The sequence below is a fragment of the Homalodisca vitripennis genome, chromosome 1, assembly GCF_021130785.1.
Source record: "Homalodisca vitripennis isolate AUS2020 chromosome 1, UT_GWSS_2.1, whole genome shotgun sequence".
Classification (NCBI taxonomy): Eukaryota; Metazoa; Arthropoda; class Insecta; order Hemiptera; family Cicadellidae; genus Homalodisca; species Homalodisca vitripennis.
Genome location: NC_060207.1, coordinates 114,303,417 through 114,322,181, shown reverse-complemented (window position 1 = coordinate 114,322,181; position 18,765 = coordinate 114,303,417). Strand labels below are relative to the sequence as shown.

At 33.2% G+C, this 18,765-nt stretch overlaps 1 protein-coding gene across 6 annotated transcripts in view; it reads left to right on the top strand.

Moving 5' to 3' along the window:
- Positions 1-18,765, top strand: part of LOC124369695 (E3 ubiquitin-protein ligase MYCBP2) — a 663,749-nt gene that overhangs the window by 280,667 nt on the left and 364,317 nt on the right. The window lies entirely within an intron of this gene.

Here is an 18,765-nt window from a genome sequence, read left to right as displayed (position 1 = left end):
TATTCCCACAGTGAAGATATACCTCAAAGTGGACATCGGGAAAACACATAAAAAATGTTATTGCCATGGTAATGTCTGAAACATTGAAGATGTGAAATTTCTCTTAAATAAAGTGGGCACCGTAGTAATTTTCTAGTAAATCTTGAAAGGTTACTGCATTTTTAGCTTTTTGTACACTTTTATAGTTTAGGAAAAAATACCGAATACTAAAATAGTTTTGAAGCAGTAATTATATATGTTATTATATTATAAATAATCCATACATCTTAATAATGCAATAATTTATCCCCGATAACATCAGAAATAAGAATCGAAATTAGGAGGATTGCGATAAATACCATGTAATAAATTGTTTTATATTGTTTATGCCAACACGCAACAAACGTTATGAACCAATTCATAATTGAAGTAGCATTGGAGATAAAGATATAACTTGTTGAAATAAGTATTATTTACGTCTACGACGATTGATTGTAAGTGTATCATAGTACAGTAATATATGAACATTACAAATGTATAATGTATTATAGTCAACCCGTTTGCATTCTTTCCATTTTCCCATCTCTCTTTACAAATTGCTTTCTTAGGGGAAATACCTGTATTGATTTCATAAAAACTACATTAGTTCGTACAAGGTGCGAATTGACCCTTGCCCGTAAGCTACCACTACAATCATAACTTGCTATAAGGATTGCTGGGCTGTACTGGAGAAGACGGTTTTCAAATCGTGGATGCAGAGTTATCATTAACTATTCGACAATTGACTCGAGTGTCATTTTAAAGGATATAAGTTTTATTCATTTTCATATTGTTGAAGTATGAGATAAGTGTTATTGACACATAATAAATAGCGTTGAGATCTTTTATTTTGGATTTGATCATCCCCAATCTTTAGACTCGATAACTAAACCAGTATCATATGTGACATTTTTGCCAAGCGGCAAATCGAAAAGTGGTCGGTATTCGCAGTTCGCAGGATACACATGTGCAAACACCGCGAGTGTGAGCGGCTCGGTGTTTGGCTTTTAACAAATATTAGGTCACTTTCGTACAATATTTTTTAAAGACCGAGCTTGGCCTGGAAAAGCGCATATTATTCGACACTACAGCAGCCTTATACCTAGCCAGACAGTCTAACTGTCAGAGTAGTCTTATAGTCTGACCACACCGCCTTATGGCGACGTCTTTCTAAGACGCCGCTGACGTATCTCGCAATAATATCAAATGGGGGAAATTCACACTGGTGTATTATTACGTGAGCGACGTATTATTACGTTTTGGCTTCTACTTCCGCTAGGTACCTGTCCACGTTGCCAGAATTGTTTATGTTTGTAATGTGTTCTTTTGCAGCTTGAGCAGTGCACTATGGCGTAGGTTTCCAACATGTATTGTAGGCGGTTCTTACTTACTCTTACTAGGCGAGTACAAACTGCAGCAACATCGACTTTACTGCTCAAATAGTTATGAAGTATCACAGCAGCTTCAATAATGTTGTTCATTGTTGACACTGTCCATACCGTATTGCAATGGTCGAAAGTACAGCCTCTACTGTTGAGCGAGTATTCCAAAAGCTTCTCCACAACTCGTCTGCACCTTCCTACTCTTCTGATCGTTGATTATTCTGTGGCTCAGGACGAATCAAGTAGAGTTTTAATGGAAATGTATCACCTCCCACTACATCGGTAGTGCTTTAGGTCCTCCTGCTACCATAGGTTCGTCTTCAGTCACCGAAAAGCTGTAGCTTGTTGTCCAAGAGTGTTTTCCTGGAAAATAGAGGAGTCACATTCCTTTCTGTATGATCCTACATTAATGGATATAAAGTTGTACTCAGCATCAACAAGTCTTAGCATCTCTGTGGTATAGTATTCTTTATCGTTGTAGTAAAATGATCGTGAAAATGGAGGACACTGAATTTTTACATTTCCACCTCCCCGATGCATACGTGCCTGACCAAATGTAAGTGAGCAATTGTTGGAAACGAGGTGAGGGGCGAGGATCTACGTCTGCTACGTAGCTTGCTTGCGGTGTGATGACGTAGAGTGGTCTCAATGCGATGTGTTTTTTACAAAAGGCTGGTGTAAAGCTTCAACTTAACAGTGTTTGTTTTATTACTATTATTCAAATTGATTAAAACATCGATACCGAATAAATCTGGATAAAGTTTTATTGTTTAATTAATACAATGCACATAGTCGAGTTAAAGTAGTAAATTGTTAGCATCTTCTTTTTAATGGATATTAGTTTTATATTTTGATATAAAGTAAATACTTACATTTTGGCTGATGTAGATATTTTTTTAATACATTGCATTAATTTTATTTGTATTTTAGTTTTAATTTATTGCTACATTGTTACTTGAACATGAATCTTCACACTAAATATACCATGCACTCAGATAAACACAAATGTATAATGAACTCAAATCATAAAATATTTCTACTTACTAAGCAACTGCATGACAGCCTTGTTCAAATTTTCCACTCCGCCGGTCATTGGAACCACTTATAACTTCTGTTGCCGTAGCGCAGATATAATTTTCATTTAGAGAATACCTGTGTGCTTCCGTTAATTGATTTTATGAGTTAATTAATGGAACCAAAAGCAACTTCTCTATTTAAATACTGTCCATTGAGTTTTAAGTATTAAGTGTAGTAAGTTTATACATAAATTCAAATGGTTCAATTTTAAGATTGATAATATTAAATTGCTGCGAGTTTTTGGGTGCAGATTCTAGGAGTCTTAAGAGCTCAAAAATTGGTGTTTAGATTAATTTTCAATAACGTCGACAAACTAGTGAATGAAAAATAATGATTTTTGTGAGTGGTTATCTTGTACTACGTGAAGAATACTATTATTGCTATAAATGTTTTAAAACTTATTTTAGAAAGAATTTTGTAGTTGTTGTTTATTTGATAAAGCAATTATTATACTGCAATGTATAAATTGTATATTTTTGTAACAAAATTAGCAAAGAACGTAGAAACACACCATTCTGTTTTATTTGTTCTACAATGAGTTTTGGGTTAGATGAGTAATAACCCAGTAAACTAGGGGCGATTTTCAAGAAAACGTTCAATGCTTTAAAACGTTCTGTTCCAATCATCTCAGCTTACGCTATTCCCGTTCAGTTAAGTTAGGTACTGTTGGTGTTTTAATCCGTGCTTTTAGTCGGAATTAGAGCCAGGAAATAGCAAGCATCCGGAAAACTTGGCGAATCGTGTAAAAATTGCTTTTAAGTTCAGTCTGGTCTGTAATAGAATTCCTTTATTTTATTTTTTGTGCAATTTTACTTTAAGGTAATTTCTTTCTTCTTTTTTAAAGCATGTATTCTAATTTAATTATCAAATTGTTTGTACTTGTTAAATGATTGAAACTGTATATTGAGTATTGTTTTAACCGCTTGAAGGATCACTTTTGTCGGTAACAGGCTTCGCTGAGGTTGAATGCTACATTTCCAAGCCTGGTTGGACAAGCACCATCATAGAACTGATTCTTGTACATATAGAAATGAAGTTGCATGGACGATTTCAACTCTTCAGATGCAAGTTTCTCGAGATATCTTGCCTATACATTCAAATTTATTTGTAAATTACGTTTTATACCAGTGTTTAAGTAATAAAGTCTACCCACGAAGTCTCCACAAAGTAATGATGTATGAGTTGGGATAGTTAGGCTACACGTGTTAATGTATAAAATGTTTTAATCTCTTATAGGTGTATTGAGTTTGTTACAAATTCTTTTATTCTATTTTCTCGTTGCAATCACGTTTACCCATAAGACCAATTTCAAAATATTCAGTAACGCTCAGCCAAATGCTATGGAGTAACATGCACTCAGTGTTCCTCGTATAGAAATGACGTTTCATGAACGATTTCAAGTCTATAGGGCAATTCTTTCTCGAGATATCGTGCGTACAGATAGACGGACAGAAATTAAATTGTCCAGCTCCACGAGTTATAGCCTTTAATAAAGTTCAGCCAATCATTAGTCCTTCCTCCAGTCCGTATATCGTGAGTTGCTTTGTTCCAGTGGGTCAAGAGCGATGTAAGACAGTAAATTATTTAATTGTCGAAGAATTCTGGCCCACCAAAGAGTGAATGAATGTCAGCAATCCACTATTCTGTTAATCATTTACCAAATGTAGCAAAAATCCTGACACGAGCAGATACAGTACTAAGTGTTGAAATCACTGAAAACTGTCGCTATAGATTCTGGAGTTTGGGTCCAGAACCCTCCCTATCGATAAAACCTCTATCGGTGACCCAATGAATGGCTTGTCTGACACTGTCGGCTCTGTCAACATTTCCCAATGCAACTCAATGTGCCATGTCAGAACGATTCAATTTTTGATCATCACTTTAAATAAGGCCGAGGAGAAGTTATCGCTAACATCTATCTAGATGTACATGAAACGCGTTCTATATTAAACTAACTTCTTGCTGTGTTAGTAAATAAGCCACAATAAATCCGATTTCACAAGGGGCTTTTGATCCAAAAATAGGTTATCTCGTGACGATTTCACTTGGCAGCAATACATGAGGTCAGAGTTGGCAGCTTATAGAATAACGACCCAGCAGATAACCCTATCTGGCAGTTCAAGTATGATGTCCTAGTGCCTACTGCACTGTCTCACATATATCTGATGTGTTTTTGCTTTAAAAAGGTTTCTCAGTCAGTATGATCTATACTGTCCTGTACATTGAAGAATACTCGTATGGTTCAATCTGATTAAGCGAAGTCTGTTACTCGTGTTGCTGGAAAATTACATTTCGGTCTATCTGTCCGCACTATATGTCAGAACCAAACTGGCCTATACACTTGAAAGTTTGCATGTACCTTCATTTTTATATAACCAAAACTGAGTTTAATGATGGCGCATGCACCCCATGGTGTTTGGCTGAGCGTCTGCGAGTTATGTTACATTGGTCTTATGGGTAACCATTATGACAGTGAGAAAATAGAATAAATAATTTTGTAAACAAACTGAATACAATGATATCATATTATATTCATTATTGATACAATTATATTTTATTCAAGTAAATTCAAAAATAATACACTGGTAAGTCAATGTTTAAAAGTGATGACAAGATTTGATTGTCGCACACACTTGCGTCGTAATACCCTTCGTAGCTAACCGAAACTTTTATTAATTGTACACTGCTATGAAACACCTGAACGAAAATAAGAATGTACCTTATAGCAAGACATCTAAAAAATATTTCATTTGAAAACTTATGATGTAATACAAGAATGAGTTATATGATGGTTAGTCTATCAATGGACATAATTAGGCGCTGACATAATTTCTCTTTTGTGTGCCGTCGGATGCATACATATCTGGATAATTATATATATATATATATGGCCACAAATAGATTTGTCCACAAGACATCTCGAGAGTGCAATAAGCTATAGATTTTAAACCTTACAAGCAACCTCAGCTTAGCCTGTTACGCGAGATGTTGTTTAGCGTACTCCTACATTGTTTATTTAACAACTGTATAGTTAAATATGGTACATTTAGATAATGTAACTAGTAAAATAGGCAAACTGACTATAGAATTTGTACAACAAAAATTATATATACAGTATATAGATTATATGGGATTTACAACCAACTCTGTCACTTCAAAAAATAACACTTCCAGTTACTAAACAAGTACGGTTGTTATGGCGTTGTGTTTCTGTATATTTGTATTGCTCAAATTCCAAAGGTAATTCGTATATCATGTATTTTCATTGGTCATAAAATTATATTACATGCTCTTACATTAGGTTACGTTATTGAAATCAGCAAATATGCAGTATGTAAGACGTATTTCATTAGGAAAAAATCTTTATGTTTTTTCGTCATATGTTATTTATGGGAGTATGCTGCTGTATACGTTGCAATTTATACTTTTCGCTGTTTACATTTAAAATATAAAGATATTTCCATGTGTTTGTGTCCATAAAGGAGAAAAATTAAATTTAAAAATCTCAATCTGTTCAGGCGTTATCCTTACATTTAATAAAACATTGAATTTTGCTGTTTCTAAAAATATCTTATTTATATTTATTTTATAAACAACAAAGTAGAATGAAAACATACACCCCAACTTAAATGTTATTTCAAAATCAGTGCGACTTTTCGTTAATTGACACCGGCCAAATCACGAATATAAGTATAGGTCCCCCAACACGTTGACACTTACTAAAGTAGTAAAGGGGTTGGGACCAGGCGTAATTCCAACTTAGGCTCCATTAGTCCATCTGGGGGTACGGGTCACAGACCTGGGGCCTGTGTTCGCAGGGGGAGTGAGTAGCTATTGCTCACTGCAAACAGTCCTGCTTTCGACATTTCATTAGGATGCCCGGTATTGGGATAATATAAGGAGTTTATCGCATAGGCTTGTTTCACACGAGCGAGAACTACATAGGCGTAATCTCGTTGGTTTGGACTTAAAGATTCCTAGCTCGTAGTTATATCGTAGTTTTCGGCTTCCAAAGGCTACCAACTTCCAGCAGGTCTTGATTCCCGTTTAGTTTCATTCTTAAAGTGAAATATTAAACACAATTTCATTTAATATTCATGTAATAGGTATTTAAATTGCGAATTGATATTAATATAAGTTACAATGAATACATTTTAATTCTGTGTGAATGATTTCGTTACGTAACATTCCTCATTTTCCATAAGCCATATGTGATAAAATCCCCAAGAAATATTCCAACACCCATGGCGTTTTTCTCAGTACTTACAAACGGTTGTGAAGGAATAGGTTCGATGAAAGGCAGGAGACGTGCTGTATGCATATTAGCAACCATTTCCTTTGTTATGGAGAACGGGCAATTACTATACAATTGTTAAAACTTTTGTGGGCGTCTGTTGTGTACTCTTTTGTTATTTAGAATACAATTTACTTCTTTGGCGAACGATTTGTTTTAATTGTTTTAAGAAATGATTTTCCAATACGTGTTGCCGCCAAATAAACATTATTTATCGTTCAAAAACTGTTTTTGTATATTTAAATATCTGCAATAAAATTTTTATGGCTTGGGCCCCTAGAGGAGGGTGTGTCAAGATTATTTGATATTAAAGAAACAAACTTGTATTGGTGAAACTTCTTGTGTTTTATTTAGTTTTTAATTTATTTCCTCAACAGTTCATTGCTTGAAGCACCGATCTATCAGTCTGTATTATCGAAGAGCCTGCTGTTCCTGTTTGATAGTAATGCCTTACCAATAATAAACGTACACAAAGCTATGTCAGTACAACCCAACACAGTATTAAACTAATAAATTATGCTGGCCAATAACGCTATTATTATTTTCTAGTTCTTTTATATAGTCACTAGAAGCTTCTTTCTTCTTTCTTCTATTCTTTTATATAGCTGTTTTCATACATATTATATTTTGGGATAAGTGAGTGTTTTGTTTACTAACCTCAAAAAATTATGCAGTGATTTTGCATTTTTCTTTTGTATTCATGCTTGGACATATGTGTAAACCTATACATTATTCACGTTTTATCAAGTTTTAGTCGATAATAATTAATTATTTGTCTATTTATTGTATTTTCTTTTATTATTGTATCTAGTATTATTATTTTCTTTTATCGACAGGAACTCTTTTCTGTGCTACCGGTGAAAGGCAAGTTTCCGTATAACGGGATATGTTTTGACGAAATAGTCGTTTCAATTCGAGATGAAAACACATACACCGGGCACATTTGTAACCAACGACGACAGCATATGTTATACATGGAGTTTCTCGTTCGGGGCAACAGTACCGTGTCGGTTGACTGATGCCGCCAGTCGTACATGTCGCTGCGATTTATGTTTATTACCGGTACTGTGTATTCATCAACTTTGAAGCGGGCTGCGATCTCCATGTAAATGGGTTCTGCTCCTGTCCGATGAGTCTTCGTGGGTACACGTGTTCTTTCGGTGGTTGTTATCCTAACATTAACTCCGAAGCATGAAAGGTTTAATCTTGCTGACTTCTCTCACAGTCTTTTAAGCTCTTGTGGTCGTCTATTCATCTGTACAACCAAGTGAAATTAATTTGATTTACTCATACAGCTCTTTCACTAATTTTTTTTAAGCAGATCAAACTTGATTTTACTAGCGAACGTCAGATATCCACAGAAAGTGCTCTTGCACGACCTGATAACGGCTTTGTATATTTACAGTAGCTAGTGTAAATTTGTAGCGTGCCACTGAAAGAAGTTATGTTTAACCTTAATTTGCTTCCGACTCGAGTTATACGAGTAAATAGTAATTTAAACATTGTGTAGTAAATTATCATCGATTGTTATGAAACATTGATGCATTTTCCATTATTGGAATTTCAATGTTTATATCGTGTGCGGCCAGAACTGGGGCATCTTCATTACGCGCTAACAAGGGAAGTATGTTGAGTTGAGCTCATTTGCTTATACAATGAGACATTAGAATACATTATCCTCCATTTAATAATTGAGTGCTTACAAATAAATTTTCCTTAAGTCAACACGCCGCCGTTAAAAATATTTTTGGCATTCAAAACGTTTAGTTCTTTCATCGACCTATGTTTGGGAAATGGATCTTAACTTTGATCACATTGAATTCAGATTCAGAATAAAAATGTTGAGATCTTTTAGAAAATTAAATAATGATTTATTTTGCCTTGTACGGTACTTGACAAAGTTTTAAATTAAAGATGTTCTGTTGAGTGTGTTTGAAATTCGGCTAGATAAAATCGTTGGTATCAAATTTTAGGAATCCTGTCCGTCGTAAATATGCATTTAGTATATATATATATATATATATATATATATATATATATATATATATATATATATATATATATATATATATATGCATAAATATATACACGCAATAAACATTCTCAAAGAGAAACTACTTTTCACTATTCGTTTGATATCACTGATCCTAAGTATAAAAAATAGATAATTAAAATATGATATATAATAGTGTTTTTTTTTTTTTTTTTTTTTTTTTTTTTTTTTTTTTTTTTGAGCCTATTCTATAGTTATATTTTTTTATTTGCGACAGTTCTCGTTAAATTTGTTTATCGAAATTGACGATAGCCTTTATTTATAAATATGATGAATGTATAAAATAATGAGAGAAATTGTATGGAATAAAGTACTTTAGCCATATCTTAAGTTTTTGGTTAATGTACTGAAGAGGCGTTTTGATGTAATTATTTTTGGAATAAAATTAAAGTATACTCGTATTGTGACAGTTACTACTAATATATGAAGAAAAAAGTTCCTGATCATGTTTTATGTTTAATTAATGGCAAATTGCATTAATGTTATTTTCTTATACAAATCTCTTTTATGATAAACCATGGTTGTTGTAAGTATATCAGTGTCGGTGAGGATGTAGAAGTTTTTGGCAGAAAAGGGAAACCAAGGGCGTGACAACTGACAATTCCGCCAATTTGTGTGGAATCCGGCAAGCCGCTAGCCGCTGCAGCTGCGTGCGGTCGAGTAAACATGGGGTGGGTTCCTAAAGTCAAACTGTAGCCTGCTCGGTATTAACTTATTTAATTTAATTATTGTGGAAACTAATATTAATTCGGTCTGGTTGATCGGGCCATGTTAAGCTGATATTCAGTGACACTCCTAGTTAAAGCTTCATAATCGAGGATTTGGAAACGTAACTTTGAAAAATGACGTCAAGTTTTATTCATAAATAGTACCAGTTTTAACCACAAACTAATACACAACTACCCGACAAGCTTATGGGATTTGAACCCGTAACTCCTTGCTCCGAAGACTAGGGTGTAATATTAATCGAAGAAGAATATGTAACATTAATAACAACCATGCTACAGACAGAATGACTATGTGTTTTCAAATTTGTAAATTTACCATGTACTATGAAAATTCAACAAAATCTGTTGCAAATTTTGACTAATGTTAAGACTAATACATTTGAATTATGAATTATCTTGTTGAAGAGGAAATGGGTGTATTAAAAGAAGTATAAAGCACTGGAGTCACACTGGAACACTAATCACTACGCAATTCGTCGGCCAGATCTAGGAACTATCATTAACAGAATATAGCGAAATAGTAGCGAATTCTTAAAACCCTGTCAGATTGGCTATAAGGTCAGAAACGTATGTTGCTGTGCTGGAATTTAATAATTATGTATCATTTGGCATTTGATTCTCAATGTAAAAACTATAAATTGAAAACTCTTTGTCACAATAAGTTTCATAGCATTACTTTTCGAGATAATATAACTAATCGTAATAAATCGCATATTAAAAAACATATTTAATGTTCAATATTTTATTTTCAATCTTGGGATCTTAAAATTAAGATCTCTCTGAAAATAAAGTTATTTTTCACTATAGTCTCAAACTTATTATTTCTTGATTCTGTATCGAAGATATGTATAAAACAGATTTAAACAGAAGGGTAATTATTTCGACAGTACATTTGTCCTCACCATTGTTTTTATTAGTTAAAAACAGATATTCAAATGTTAAAATACTAATCCATGTTTTCTGTATTCATATTTTGAGGATTATCACATGTAACTTGTGACATGCTGTGTTACAAGTCGTCGTCGCCCACGTATTTGGTTATTGCTCCACAAATATCCAAAGCTGTAAGGCCGCCAAAACACTAGATCTCCTGCAGTGTCCCCAGCATTTACAGCACACTGGTCTGAAATATCATCGGACAGAAAAAGGGCGGACCGGAGCAAATGGAAGTCATTTGACAAAGAACCCTTTTCACTTCTTTAGTAGTTTCGTTACACTCCATTCTTCTCTCCCTGTGCTGATCTATTTCGTATGGGCCAGTGCTTTACTTGCATATATATAACAAAACTCTAAAAATGGGCAATTTAAGTAAATAAAGTAAATGTAACAATTTAAAATTCACATTGTTAGCCAACTCAATGAAACAGTAAAAATGTGCTTGTCCTCACAGTAAGTAAAAAGTACATTTAAACGGGAAGTGAACTCTCGAAATTTTATTGGCGGCCATCACTTTAAATTGCTACTTTCATGTACATGTGATCAGTTGACACTTTTATCTGTACGCCGTTGATCTGTGGTCAATCTGTAGTGTTGTGGGAATTCTGTCACGCACCTTTACAATTGTGTAAACCTGCATGTTTGTCTATGCTGTGTCTCTCTCCTGTCCCTTCGGTAAAGGTATCAACATAGACATCTCTGTAACCTGTGTATTCTAACATTCTTGGTAGTTCTTGCAAGATAAAAACGTGTGGGTATCGATTCTCCGTTGTAAATCTCTAAACCTTGTACAATATTGTATCAACAAATAGCCGCAAATCTCATATATGAGAACTACAGAAACGAAAGTGTTATATTATAATATTTAAGATATAGTGTTACAAGGGATACAACAGTAATCTTAATTAATTACTTCAATTCTCAAATTAATATAATAAATATAATATTAGCAGAATTCCTTGTTTCTAGTTTAACGTGAGGTGTTCCACGCTTGTGTCATACCGTTTACCTTGATATTTCATATTTTGTTAAATATGATTTCTGTGGACTCAGGGTTTTCAACGAGAAGGCTCGAGAATTGGTGTCAACGCAAAGAAACCTGAGGGCATGGTACTTGTTATTCTCCCTTCCTGTCACCCGCAGATTTAACAATCGTCCCGCTCCCCAATAAGAATGTTACCTTCTACAGCGTGATAGTAGCTCGTTATTTTTCTATTGCGTATTGGATTTCTCGTTTAACAACAAGAACAAGACTGGAGAATGGATGTCAACGCAAAGAAACCTGAGGTCGTGACACTGTTTATCCTCCTTTCCTGTGACCCGCAAATTTAACAATCACCCCACTCCCTAACAAGAATGTAACCATCTCGATCTTCAACAGCTTGATAGTAGCTCGTTATCTTTCTATTGCGTAGTGGATTTCTCGTTTAACAACAAGAGCAAGACTGGAGATTGAATGTCAACGCAAAGAAACTTGAGGTCGTGACACTGTTTATCCTCCTTTCCTGTGACCCGCAAATTTAACAATCACCCCACTCCCTAACAAGAATGTAACCATCTCGATCTTCAACAGCTTGATAGTAGCTCGTTATCTTTCTATTGCGTAGTGGATTTCTCGTTTAACAACAAGAGCAAGACTGGAGATTGAATGTCAACGCAAAGAAACTTGAGGTCGTGACACTGTTTATCCTCCTTTCCTGTGACCCGCAAATTTAGCAATCACCCCACTCCCTAACAAGAATGTAACCATCTCGATCTTCAACAGCTTGATAGTAGCTCGTTATCTTTCTATTGCGTAGTGGATTTCTCGTTTAACAACAAGAGCAAGACTCGAGATTTAATGTCAACGCAAAGAAACTTGAGGTCGTGACACTGTTTATCCTCCTTTCCTGTGACCCGAAAATTTAACAATCACCCCACTCCCTAACAAGAATGTTACCATCTCGATCTTCTACAGCGTGATAGTAGCTCCTTATCTTTCTATTGCGTAGTAGATTTCTCGTTTAACAACAAGAGCAAGACTGGAGATTGGATGTCAACGCAAAGAAACTTGATGTCATGACACTTTTCATCTTACCTTCCCGTTGCCCGCAGATATAACAATTATTCCGCTCTTCAGCAAGATTGTTAATATTTTCATTTTCTACAGATAAGCAATAATGTTTAACTATATCATGACTGTTCAAGTAACATTTTCAAACCTTGATGTCTCATTGAGGACTCAACAGTCGTGCTGTAAACAGTAAAACACTTAAAACATTACTAGCCTATTGTGGCGATCAGTCAATTGTTATCACAACATTCGATTGCGCGATGACTGCTAACTCACATCAAATTCAATTATTTTATGATTTTATTCTGAATAAATTTTAATTAGAAACATAAATGTGATCATTTTCATTTTTTTTTTAATTCCTTATAGAACAAATTCATTAAAGTTATATTTGAATAAATATTACATGGCAGTTTTTAGAAAAATAATTGGTGTCGGGTTAGTATTAATGCAGCAAACAATTTCCAGTAATATTTAAAACTCATCAAGTATCTCTACCAAAACCTAGCTATAACTTTCAAAAGAAATAATACAACCATTACTGTAAAAGTACCACGTCCATTTTTAAAGACAAATAAGACGTAAGTGTAGTTTTAGCAAATTTGGTGTTAAAATATAACTGTGCTGTAATATGAGATGGTGCAGGCAGCATGTGGAATATAGGTAGCGCATGTACAACCGCGTGTTGCATGCAGTTTATATAGCAGGGTATTCATAACTACCAAGAGCTCGACACTACAGGTAGGTTACGGCACCACTCTGTCAAATATCAATAAAGAGCTGACATCACGCTACGAAACTTTGTATCTCTTTACGCGATTAATGTCGTATACTAACTTTTATTTTCAAATTATGTTTGTATATACATATATTTGGAAAACTGTGTAATCAGTGTATAACCTATGTTTGGTATATAGTAGTATTTAAATAAAGACATCTATTCATCTATCTTTTGATCTATTGTAACTCTTTTAGCATCTGTCTGTCTGAATTGCGACCAAACATTTTCCCTTTTTCTAATCTATTTTATTGGTGCCTTTATTGTAACATCAAATCTCTTTCTATTAGAGTTTGTAAAATTTGACATAAAACAATTAAAACTACCACAATTTAAATGTTGTGCAAATTTAATTAATTTGCACAACGACGGTACAATTTTCGTTAGTTGTGCCATGTAAATTTTAATGCTAAAAGTTAAATATTCCATTATTATGATCCTTAAACGGTAAAATACAAATACAAAAAGTTTCAGAATTCACAGGTTGGTTAGTTACAAACGTTATAGTGCCATTACTTCTAAATTTACTATTCGAATTTCTTAATTAGTTACTTTCCTCATGAAACTGCATTTACGCTCATCTTACTACTTTTCTTATTAGGCCTAACTGTGCAAGACTACATAATCTGTCAGCCGATTCCTTAAATATTTCTTGAGACAAACTCTCTACGAATTGAACTGTGTACATTCCGTTGGTGTACCGGGTACGGGTGTTCCACCAGCCGTTTAAAAAACTTAATATCGGAAGACAATCTGGATAAAACGAAATGTTCCGCCAACAGAACGAAAATGCACAACTCTAACTCGTTGTTAAAAATAAACCTGTACAATGCATTATACCCTTCGATAACGAGCATCTGAACTCTAAATTGCTGTTTTAGAAAACCTGCACAGTGTAGACTGTGTTCGCTGAACTAGCAGCCGAACCCCTAAATCATCGTTGAGAGAAAATCTTTAAAATAAGAACCGTTCCGCTCTCTGAACGAGCAGCCGAACCCCTAAATCATCGTTGAGAGAAAATCTTTAAAATAAGAACCGTTCCGCTCTCTGAACGAGCAGCCGAACCCCTAAATCATCGGTGAGAGAAAATCTTTAAAATAAGAACCGTTCCGCTCTCTGAACGAGCAGCCGAACCCCTAAATCATCGTTGAGAGAAAATCTTTAAAATAAGAACCGTTCCGCTCTCTGAACGAGCAGCCGAACCCCTTAATCATCGTTGAGAGAAAATCTTTAAAATAAGAACCGTTTCCGCTCTCTGAACGAGCAGCCGAACCCCTAAATCATCGTTGAGAGAAAATCTTTAAAATAAGAACCGTTCCGCTCTCTGAAAGAGCAGCCGAACCCCTAAATCATCGTTGAGAGAAAATCTTTAAAATAAGAACCGTTCCGCTCTCTGAACGAGCAGCCGAACCCCTTAATCATCGTTGAGAGAAAATCTTTAAACTAAGAACCGTTCCGCTCTCTGAACGAGTAGCCGAACTCCTAAATCGTTTTTGGCATTTTCCAAAACTAAAAGCCTATTACACCTTCTTTCTGAATCTGAATATTGTATTTAGTGTAAATAAATTGATATTTTCCAGGTCACAGGCCACAAATTCAGAAATACTCAAAATAATTTTGAACAAGGTTTTTTAAGTAAGATTGATTGGATTGTTAAGTTAAAAGTAAATTGTTTCTAAATGTGAAGATTTGGTTACCTGCACGCAAAGTAATTTAAAATAAATTCAGTTCACCAGCTAATTGTTTTTATGTATCATAATTTTGGCACAGAATAAAATATAAATGTTGTCATAGTCTCTTAAGATTGGAGGAGGATATACCCAATTTAAAAATTAATAAACACAATTTTTATAAGGCATGTTATTTAGAAAGTAATAAATACTTGGTTCAAGGGCATTTAAATCATAACCATTTAAATCAATGGAAAGTAATCTCGCCAGTTATGTTCCACAATCGTCTTGATACAACTAATAATTGTATAACTGTTGACACAACTATATACAATGCGTTAAAATAAAACATTAATAACGTTAATCAATACAAATGTATCAAACACAAAATGTTTTTATAGAACGACCACTCTTTACACAACGGTTGTCGTCAAGGTAGGTTTTATAGTAAACTGATTTAACTTTGTATCATATTATATATTACATTCGTGTTTTAAAAATTAAAATACCCATGCTATGTAAAATCTCTACATTTATTTCCATTTCATCCTGTTTCCAGTTACGATTGCGTATGTTTTGAAAGTAAATACTAATTTTACTGTAAACAAAATTAAATAAAAAAATTGCTCATTATCGTTGTAATTAAGAGTGTTGTTCTAAAATGTTAAACTCGCTTCTTATTGGATTAATTCGTTGTTTTTTTATTTTCATTCTTCCTCTTTGTGGAATATGTGAAGGTTTTTTGGTGAATGATTTTTTTAAAACATCTATTGCGTGAGTACCCAAACAATTTAAAAAGGGTCTTACGAATGTCTTTCTATACATGGTGTGCTTTTGTATTGACCATAACCAATTTACCACTTCTACCAAAACAGGTGTTGTTATAAATGGCCGGATACATAGTTTAAATATCTGTCTGTACACATTGCAACAAATTATCATTAGAAAGTTAAAAATTTAGTTGGGTGGTGATGTTGATAACGAATAAATTAACCTATTTTAAATATGCCATCCAACAATGTCAAATGGAAGTCAATTCTAGGTGCACACATTTCAAAATTTTTGTTGATTAAGTTGAAATTTAAACAATTTAGAATCAAACAATCAGAAGTAGTGCAGTCATTGAAGCATTTGTTGGTCCGAATTTTTTTACTGTGAACCGAATTGCATAACATTTTGGAATTAGGTTCATCTTACCCTTAACTTCAAAAGTGAAAATGATTTGAACTCCGCAACCACCCTGGGGGTGGTTGCCACCCACTTCTCGGGAGTGAATTTATTTTTTTCAAAATAACCTCGGATATCGATAGAAGGCCTAATTTTAAGAAAAAAAATCATTCTATAACGTTTTTCGAAAAAATCCATACTTTTCAAGTTATTGGCAATTGAAAATTCGCAATTGTTTCACGTTTTTCATCGGTTTTTTGCAAATATCTCCAAAAATATACGTTTTAACGAAAATTATACAAGGAACTCACAATTGTTAGCAGATAAAACAATGAACAATTTTGTTTTTTATAAAGTATTCTAAGTGCAATATTAAGCTAGATATTAAAAATTAAAGCCGTTTTTTAATTTGTCTGAAATTTAATCGATGTGGTCAATGCCATCTAGCGGCGAGCAGATGCATTTTAGGCATTCTAAAAAAAAAAAAAAAGATTTTTTTTGGTGCTTGAAATAAGCTTTAAAATGAGCACTATTAAAAGTCTTTTGCACGTAAAATAAGTGAGCTGTATTGCAAATAAGAGGAGAATCTAATGTTTTTTCTTTTAAATCAATGGGTTTCATAAGTGCCATTTCCACCAAAATTAAAATTAATCGTATTCCGCCTAGAATCAACTTTATTATGAAGATTTTAATAGATTTGTTATCAGTTTGGCTGCTTCAGGACACATATTTTTTCAAAAAAGTCACGATTAAAAAAAATTTCAAATTTAAAAAAAACCACCTTTTTCATAATATCTCAAAAATGACGACACATACGAATAAAAGTGTAGGTATGAAAAATGTAGGTATATTTCTGACAAACAATTTGGATTTTTTGATTTTTCTGTAAAACAAGAATTGACGGAAATATGATTGTTTAAAAGAGCGCGTGGCAGCGCAATCACAGCCTCTCTTAAGCCCTTTAACCCTTCATTGTTTGAGAAAAAGGTTTTTTACTATATATTGCAATGAAGGATGTTTGTAGGTCTCTTAATTAACTTTTACAATGGTTTTTTATAAAATTGTGATAGCATGAAAATTGAAGGAGTTATGGTCAAAAAACTTATCATATTTTTTTTCTACTTAGTAACTGAAAATTTCGGACTGTGAATATTTGGAGCAATGTGAAAGTACGCAGTATAATAGAGACCCAAAACTATTGTAATGTGTATATATATACATAAATATGGCTCATATATTTTGGAAACGTAGGCATGAATACATAACCAACTTTCTTATATGTATACAGTATATAACACATTTGAGTAAATTTTGTATAATTTTGTAAATATTTTATCCAATAAATGGCAATTTTTTACTCTAAATTAAATTATTTTTAAATAATATGTAATCATATATATTTACTGTTTTAATTTAGGGGTAGTTTTTTAAGGGTAGAAAAGCTTAAGAATATGATAATCATTTTCGAGAGTGTGAAATAATATTTAAATCCTTTTTCATTTTATACAAATAAAATTTTTAACAATTTTTTTATCAAGGGGTAGTTTTAAAGGGTGAAAGGGGGTTAAAAATTTGATAATTATTATAGAAAATATAAAATCTTACTAACTCCATACTTACATCCTTTTTACATCATACCCAAAGTATTTTTTGTGATTTTTTCAATTTAGGGGTTGTTTGCAAGGGTTGTAAGATGTTCAAGGGGTTGAAAATTTGATTTTAATATGAGGTAATTGTGTTATAAAATTTCACCACTTACTATTAAAGATGTTTTCTAGCGATAAATGGCTCAATGTCGATTTTTCCATTAAGGGGTTGTTTACACCCCTTAAAAATAATAGGCGGAGTTCAGATCATTTTCACTTTTGAAGTTAAGGGTAAGATGAGCCTAATTCCAAAATTTCATGCAAATCGGTTCACAGTAAAAAAAAATTCGGAGGTAAGACCGTATTTTTTCGCTTCAATGACTGCACTAAAGATCACTCTGACATTGTTGTCACCTGTTAATCACAGTTTTATGTTAGTTTATACAGTGTTTGTTCATGTAAATGATGTTTAAATATTCTTATAAAACATTTTGTTAGTAAAGTACAATATAATTTATTTAATGTTTATAACCAATCACTTAGTTGATTGGTAAATTGAGAATAACTTGTCTGAGCAACACATGCATTTTGTAAGAATCGGCTATTTTAAATTGAATAACAATGCATGAAATTAACATTAGAACTGTGGAATCGTGTTTTGAATATCTAGAGTGTTACAGTTTTCAACTGTTACTAAATATGTATCTATAAAATAATAGATTTAGATGTTTAAGATCGTTTTACAAAAATCAATTAATTTTTGTAATATAGCATATTTTAAAAATATTTTTCTATTTTCTCAGTTGTAGTTCATTACTCCAAATGGAATTTTATTTGTATTATTTTGCACCTGTTTTAATGTTAACAAGTATTATTAGAATGACACTTCAATTTTATGATTTTCAATTCTGCAAAAGATTAAACAATAGTGTTCGCCTGTTCTATTTAATTAACATATCGTTTAATACTTTAACATTTTAATTTAAGTTGTTTTTGTTACCTCTTCTTTATAAATCATAGATT